The sequence below is a fragment of the Notamacropus eugenii genome, chromosome 3, assembly GCF_028372415.1.
Source record: "Notamacropus eugenii isolate mMacEug1 chromosome 3, mMacEug1.pri_v2, whole genome shotgun sequence".
NCBI lineage: Eukaryota > Metazoa > Chordata > Mammalia > Diprotodontia > Macropodidae > Notamacropus > Notamacropus eugenii.
In genome coordinates this window covers 350,448,602-350,455,665 of record NC_092874.1, presented here as the reverse complement: position 1 = coordinate 350,455,665, position 7,064 = coordinate 350,448,602, and the positions used below count along the sequence as shown (strand labels likewise).

Here is a 7,064-nt window from a genome sequence, read left to right as displayed (position 1 = left end):
CAGGGCAATTTTTTCTGATAATTTCTTGAAATTTGATGTTTAGGTACTTTTTTAGTCATGGCTTTTAGGTATTCTATAACTCTTAACTTATTTCATCTCACTCTATTTTTCTATTTAAAATATTTTTATAAATTTTTATTGACATCTCTTTTTTTCATTATCATAGTTATCCCCATTATTCCTTTTCTTCCCTTCTCAGAGAACCACTCAGTGTAACAAATGAATCTTTTATAACAAAAAAGAAAAAAATCAGTTCACCTGATCAATATTTCGAAAACTCGTGAAAACATATGCAATGTGTAACACTTGAGAGTTTCAAAAAGATGACTGTTTGTCACCTTCATGAAGTGGTAGGTTACGGAATGTTATTTGATATCTCTTTATTTGAGTAATACTTGATCTTAAAATGATAAGTACAATATATCTAAAACCACCAGCCAGCATTATATGCAATGTGCATAGCCTAGAAACTTTCTGAAATAAGATTAAAGTGAAACAAAGATGACCGTTATCATCACTATTATTCAATTATTGTACTAAAATTGTTATCTTTATCAATAAGTAAGAAAAAGAAAGAAGAAAAAGAAATTGGTTGAATTAGAATAGGTAATGATAAAGCATTTTTGATTTGTACATATGTAGTGTTACTTTATCTTTACGTTATTATAGCTATTGTGCATATTGTTTGCTTGGCTCTGGACACTTCACTCAGCATTGGTACATGTGTATTTTTTTTCATACACCTTTGTATGCATTAGATGAATTATTTCTTTTTCCCTCACTTAAAAGTATTTTATGAAATTTCATGTAAAGATAGTTTTTATCATTCACTTTGACAGTCAGATTTTGAGTTCCTAATCTTTCTCGCTCCCTTGCTTCCTCCTTCTCTTTCCCCTCCTGAAGAAAGCGAGCAATCTGATATGTTATATATGTACAATCATGTTAAGTATATTTTCACATTAGTCATATTGTGAGAGAAGAAGCAGAACAAGAAAAGGGGAAAGGGGGAAAATAGCACTCTTAGATTAGCACTCAGGATCCATAGTTCTTTCTCTAGATGTGGATAGAGTTTTCCATCATGAGTCTTTTGGAATTGTCTTGGATCATTGTATTACTGAGAAGAGCTAAGCTTATCATAATTGAACATTGCACAGTGTTTCTGTTATTTTGTATAATGTCTTCCTGGTTCTTCTCATTTCATGCAGTATCAGTTCATGTAAGTCTTTTCTAATTTTTCTGACATCTGCTTGCACATCATTTCTTATAGCCCAATATTATTCAATTAAATTCCTATACCACAACTTATTCCATTGGGCATCACCTTAATTTCCAATTCGACACCACCAACAAAAAAATACTATAAATATTTTTATACATGTGGGTTCATTTTCTTTCTTTTATTATCTCTTTGGGATACAAACCTAGAAGTGGATTGCTGGGTTAAAGGGTCTGCACAGTTGTATAGCCCTTTGGGCAAAGTTCCAAATTGTTTTCCAGAATGGTTGGATCAATTCATAATATCACCAACAATGCATCAGTGTTACAATTTTCCTAATCTTCTCCAACATTTATCATTTCCTTTCTCTGTCATATTAGCTAAGGTGATATGTATGAGGCGATATTTCAGAGTTGCTTTAATTTGCATTTCTATAATTAATAGTGATTTAGAGGTTTTTTTTCACATGACTATGGATAGTTTTACTTTCTTCATCTGAAAACTGCCTGTTCATATCTTTTGAACACTTATCATTTGGGGACTGACTTGTATTCCTATAAATTTGATGAAGTTCTCTCTATGTATTGGAGAAATGAGGTCGTGATTACACACACTGACTGTAAAAATTGTTTCTCAGCTTTCTGCTTTCCTTCTAATCTTAGTTCTATTGGTTTTGTTTGTACAACACTTCTTTTAAATAAAACACAATCTAAATTATCCTTTTTTCGTTTCTTAATGTTCTCTATCTCTTGTTTGGTCATAATTCTTCCCTTCATAGTTACCTGACAGGAAACTATTCCTTGCTTTCTTATTTGCTTATGTTATCACTCTTTATGTGGAAATCATGTATACATTTTGATCCTATCTTTGTATAAAGGGTGAACTGTTGTTCTATGCCTAGTTTCTGATGTACTATTTTCCAGTTTTCTCAGAAGTTTTTGTCAAATAGTGAGTTCTTAACACAGAAGTTGTGGTCTTTGGGTTTATCAAGCAGTACTGTATAATAATCATTTACTACTGCATCTTGTGTACCTAACATATTCCAATGATTCATCACTCTATTTGTTAGCCAGTATCAAATAGTTTTGATGATTTATAATGCAGCTTTAGTCTGGTACAGTTAAGACACTTCTCTTTGCACTTATTTTCATAAATTCCTTTGACATACTTGACTTTGTGTTCGTTCAGGTTCATTGATTTTGTTTGAGTAAAACCGTTTTAAATTTACTGTAATCTAAATTATCCATTTTGCATTTCATAATGTTTTTATCGCTTGCATATGTGCTTCCCTTTTCCTTAAATCTGAGAGGTAAGCCATTTTCTACTCTCCTAAACTGCTTATGGCATCACCTTTTATGTCAAAATCATGTGCCTATTTTTACCTTATTTTGGCATATGGTGTAAGATGTTGGTGTATATTTAGATTCTGCCTTACTGTTTTCCAGTTTTCCCAACAGTTTTTTTTTTGTTTTTCAAGTAGAAAGTTTTTGTTCCCAAACCTTGGTTCTTTGGGTTTATCAAACACTAGATTAGGTTGGTGATTTACTACCATTTATTGCATGTATAATCTATTCCACTGATTCGCCATTCTCTTTCTTAGCCAATACCAGATTTCTTATATAATTGCCATTTTATAATAAAGTTTTCAATTTAGTACTAAGACCCATTCTTTTGCATTGTTTTCATTAACTCCCTTCATAGTCTTGACTTTTTGTTCTTCCAGATGAATTTTATTATTATTTTATATTATTATCATTATTTTTTAGATCTACAAAATGATTTTTAATAGTTTGATTGGTATGACAGTGAATAAGTAAATTAATTTGGATAGAACTGTCACTTTTATTGATTTGGTTAATTCTTTCCATGAAAAATTATTTCCCATTTTTTTTAGATGTGACATAATTTTTCTGAAAATTCTTTTGTAATTGTTTTCCTAGTTTCTGGATTTGTCTAGGCAGATAGATTCCTAACTACTTTGCATGTTTTTGTTATTTTAAATAGAATTTCTTTTTCTATTTCTTACTGATGGACTTTCTTGGTAATGTATAGAAATGTTGATGATTTATGTGGGTTTATCTTATATCCTCGCTTTTTAAAATTTCCTAAAGTTGTTCATTATTTCAAGAAGTTCTTTTAGACGAGTCTCTAGGATTCTCTAACTATACCATCATATATCTACAAAGAGTGATAATTTTCTTTCCTCATTACGTATTCTGATTTATTCAATTTCGTTTTCTTCTCTTATTGCTATAGCTAACATTTCTAGTTTAATACTGAATATTAGTGTTGAAAATGGACTTGCTTCCTTCCCCCCTAACTTTATTGAGAAGGTTTCATCCTCATTACAGGTAATTCTTGCTGAGGGTTTAGATGGATACCACGTATCATATTAAGAAAAGCTGCACTTATTTCTATACTCTCTAGAATTTTATTTTTTAAGGGATGGGTACTGTATTTTGTGAAAAGCTTTTTCTTCGTCTATTGAGTTAATCGTATGATTTCTATTTTTTTATTGATATGGACGGTTATGCTGGTAGCTTTCCGAATAATCAACTAGGCATGCATTCCTGGAATAAATCGCACCTGATCATAGTGCATGATCCCTGTGATTTATTATTATAATCTCCTTGCTAATATTTTATTTAAAATACTTGTGTCAATATTCCTTAAAGAAACTACTGTATAATATTCTTTCTTTGTTTTCACTCTTCCTGGTTTAGGAATCAGAATAATATTTGTGATATAGAAAGATTTTGTAGGACTCTGTTGTCCATTTTTCTAAATGCTTTATATGGTATTGGGATTTATTGTTCTTTAAATGTTAGGTATGATTCACTTGTGAATCTTCCCTGCCCTGGAATTTCTTTTTCCTTAGAGAGCTCATTGTTGTATTTTCAAATTTATTTTTCTAAATGGAATTAGACAATTATTTTATTTCTTCTTCTTTTAATCTCAGCAATTTTATTTATTTTTTAATATTTATCCATTTCTCTTAGATTGTCAGATTTACTTGCGTACAATTAGGGAAAATAACTCATAATGATGGCTTTTAATTTACTCTTCTTTGGCTGTGAAATCATACTCTTCATTTTTAGATATTGATAATTTGGCTTTCCTCTTCCTTTTTTTTTAAATCAAATTAATCAGTGGTTTATCCATTTTAATTTTTCATAAAACCATTTCCAAATTTCATTTATTAGTTCAATAGTTTTCTTACTTTCCATTTTATTAATCTCTTTTTTGTTTTTAGGATTTCCATTTTTGTGCTTAACTTGGAATTTTAAATTTGCACTATTTCTAGTTTTTTAGTTGCATATCCTCTCCATTGTTCTGTGCTTTCTCTATTTTACTGAAATAAGATTTTACAGAAATGTTTTCCTCTAAGTACCACTTTGGCATTAAATAAATCATTGATTGTTTTCAATGACTTGTTCTTTGACCCACTCATTCTTTAGAATTAAATTTTTAATCTCTCTTTCATTGCCCACTTATGGAATGTGATTTTATTTCATTATAATCTGAAAAGGTTGAATTTAGGATTTTTGTTATATATTTGATTGCAAGTTTTTATATCCTAATATATGGTCAGTTTTTGTGTGGATTCCTTGTACTGCTTTCTATTCCCATTCAGTTTTTCCCAGATATTGATCATATTTAACTTTTCTAAAATTCTATTCACCTCCCTAATATCTTTTTTTTAAAATTTATTTGTTTATTTTTGTCAAATTATCTAGTTCTGAGAGGGGAAAGTTGAGGTCCCGTACTAATATATATATATATATATATATATATATATATATATATATATATATATATATATATATATATATATATATATAGATAGATAGATAGATAGATAGATAGATAGATAGATAGATAGATAGATAGATAGATAGGTAGGTAGGTAGATAGATAGATAGATAGATAGATAGATAGATAGATAGATAGATAGATAGATAGATAGATAGATATAGATATATATTACTATTCATTTCCTCCAGTAACTCATTAAACTTCTTTAAGCATTTCGGTAGTACACCGTGTGGTGTATATGGGGTTTTTTTTTTGGGGGGGGGCATTCCCAAATTTTTTGGAAAGAAGACAAAAGTAAATATTAAACACCTTCTCTTGGTGTTTTGAAGTTCATCCCAACAGTGCTGTGTAATTTGCAGGTTGGGCAAATTGCCAAAGTCCAGGAATTTCAACATTTCTTTGATGTCAGGGTTCACTTCAATGATTTCTTGATCCAAAGCAGAGACCTCGGGGACATACTTATCCCTCCTTTCTCTTCTTCTTCCTGCAGTTTGATGGTAACTCTCACCAGATCTCTCTGGATCCCTTTCCTCAGATGAGTATATTACTCATATATGTCCCCAGATGTTGTTGCTGAGCTTTTTGCTGGGAATGATGGCGATCTCCTCTCACACATGCTTGTTGGTGTGGAAGTCATTTCCCAGGCACGTGTAGTACTCTTTGATGATGACTAGCACTGCCTTCTTCACAGTCTTGGTCCAAACACTACCCCTGTTGGCTCTGGAGGGTGAAGGGAGATATGGGTTTGTTTGTTTTTTTAAGAAATAAATTGTATTGATATTCAGTTTAATAGCTGTTCAAAAACAAATGCTGAAGTATCTCATCAACAGGATGATCCTTGTCAAATGGACAAATGAAGCATAGGACTTTTTTTTTTTTAAATTAAGCTATAGACTTCTTTTATTCAGTTTCAGAGAAATTAAATTTCTCACATGTTAATTTTTAGGATAATTGAAGTTCACCATGCAAATTATCAATTTAAAATATTTAACCATTTTAGATAGTCTTTCTTTAACTGTATATCATATTTCCTCAACTTCTTAAACAGAACATACTTAACTCATTCGTTGACTTAGAATAATAATGTTATCTATCATTTATTACTGTACTGTACTGGGATTAGAGGAAAAATGTCAGCAGAACCACTGAGGTTGGCAGGATTATTTATCTTTGATTCAATGACAATGCTTTTCCCCCAGTTATTCTGCAAGCTTTTTATATTATCTGTGTTATACTTCATTGTTACTTCTTGCTGTTATCAATGTTTCTACCAAAAAGTAGCCTGTTATAACCAGGGTGATTAAAACTGAGTGCCCAAATAAACATATGGCTTTTAAATGAGAATATGAGAAGCTTTCCAATGAGTAAAAGACATCATCCTTATGGACTTATTGACACCTGTTTTGGCTAATCAAAGTCCTCTTTTCTGTTTTTTTTGGGGGGGGGGCATTTTTAAATTTATTTTTTCTGTTCTACAGTGACTACCATATAATTTAGATTTTCCTCCCTCCCTCTCCCTTACTTCTCCCCTCCCTCCCTAAATGGCATAGAGTTTTATATAGGTTCTACGCAGACATTTCTATTAAACATATTTTAACTGTAGTCATGTTGTGTATAAGAATTAAAATGAATGGAAGAAATCATATAACAAGCAAAAATGTAACACGAAAGAAAGATCTGCTACATTCTGCGATTGAATTTCATAGTTCTTTCTCCAGATGTGGATGGCATTTTGCCTTAAAAGACCACTGGGAATTTTTTAAGTCCTTGCATTGCAATGAAGTTCCAAGTCTACTAGAAAAAAAAACAAAACAAAACAAAAACAAAACAAAACAAAAAAAAACCTCTCGTACACTGTGGTCAGTGCTGTGCAGAAAATTCTCCTGGTTCTGCTCCTTTCCCTCAGCATCAGATCCTATAAATCTTTCCAGGCCACTATGAAGTCTTCTTGTTCATCATTTCTTATAGCACAAGAGTATTCCATTGCATTCATATACCATAATTTATTCAGCCATTTCCCAGTTGATGGGCA

The 7,064-nt window shown here is 31.1% G+C and overlaps 1 pseudogene; it reads right to left on the bottom strand.

The window, feature by feature from the left end:
• Positions 1–5,333: 5,333 nt before the first annotated feature.
• Positions 5,334–6,272, bottom strand: LOC140532174 (small ribosomal subunit protein eS17-like; annotated as a pseudogene).
• Positions 6,273–7,064: the final 792 nt, after the last annotated feature.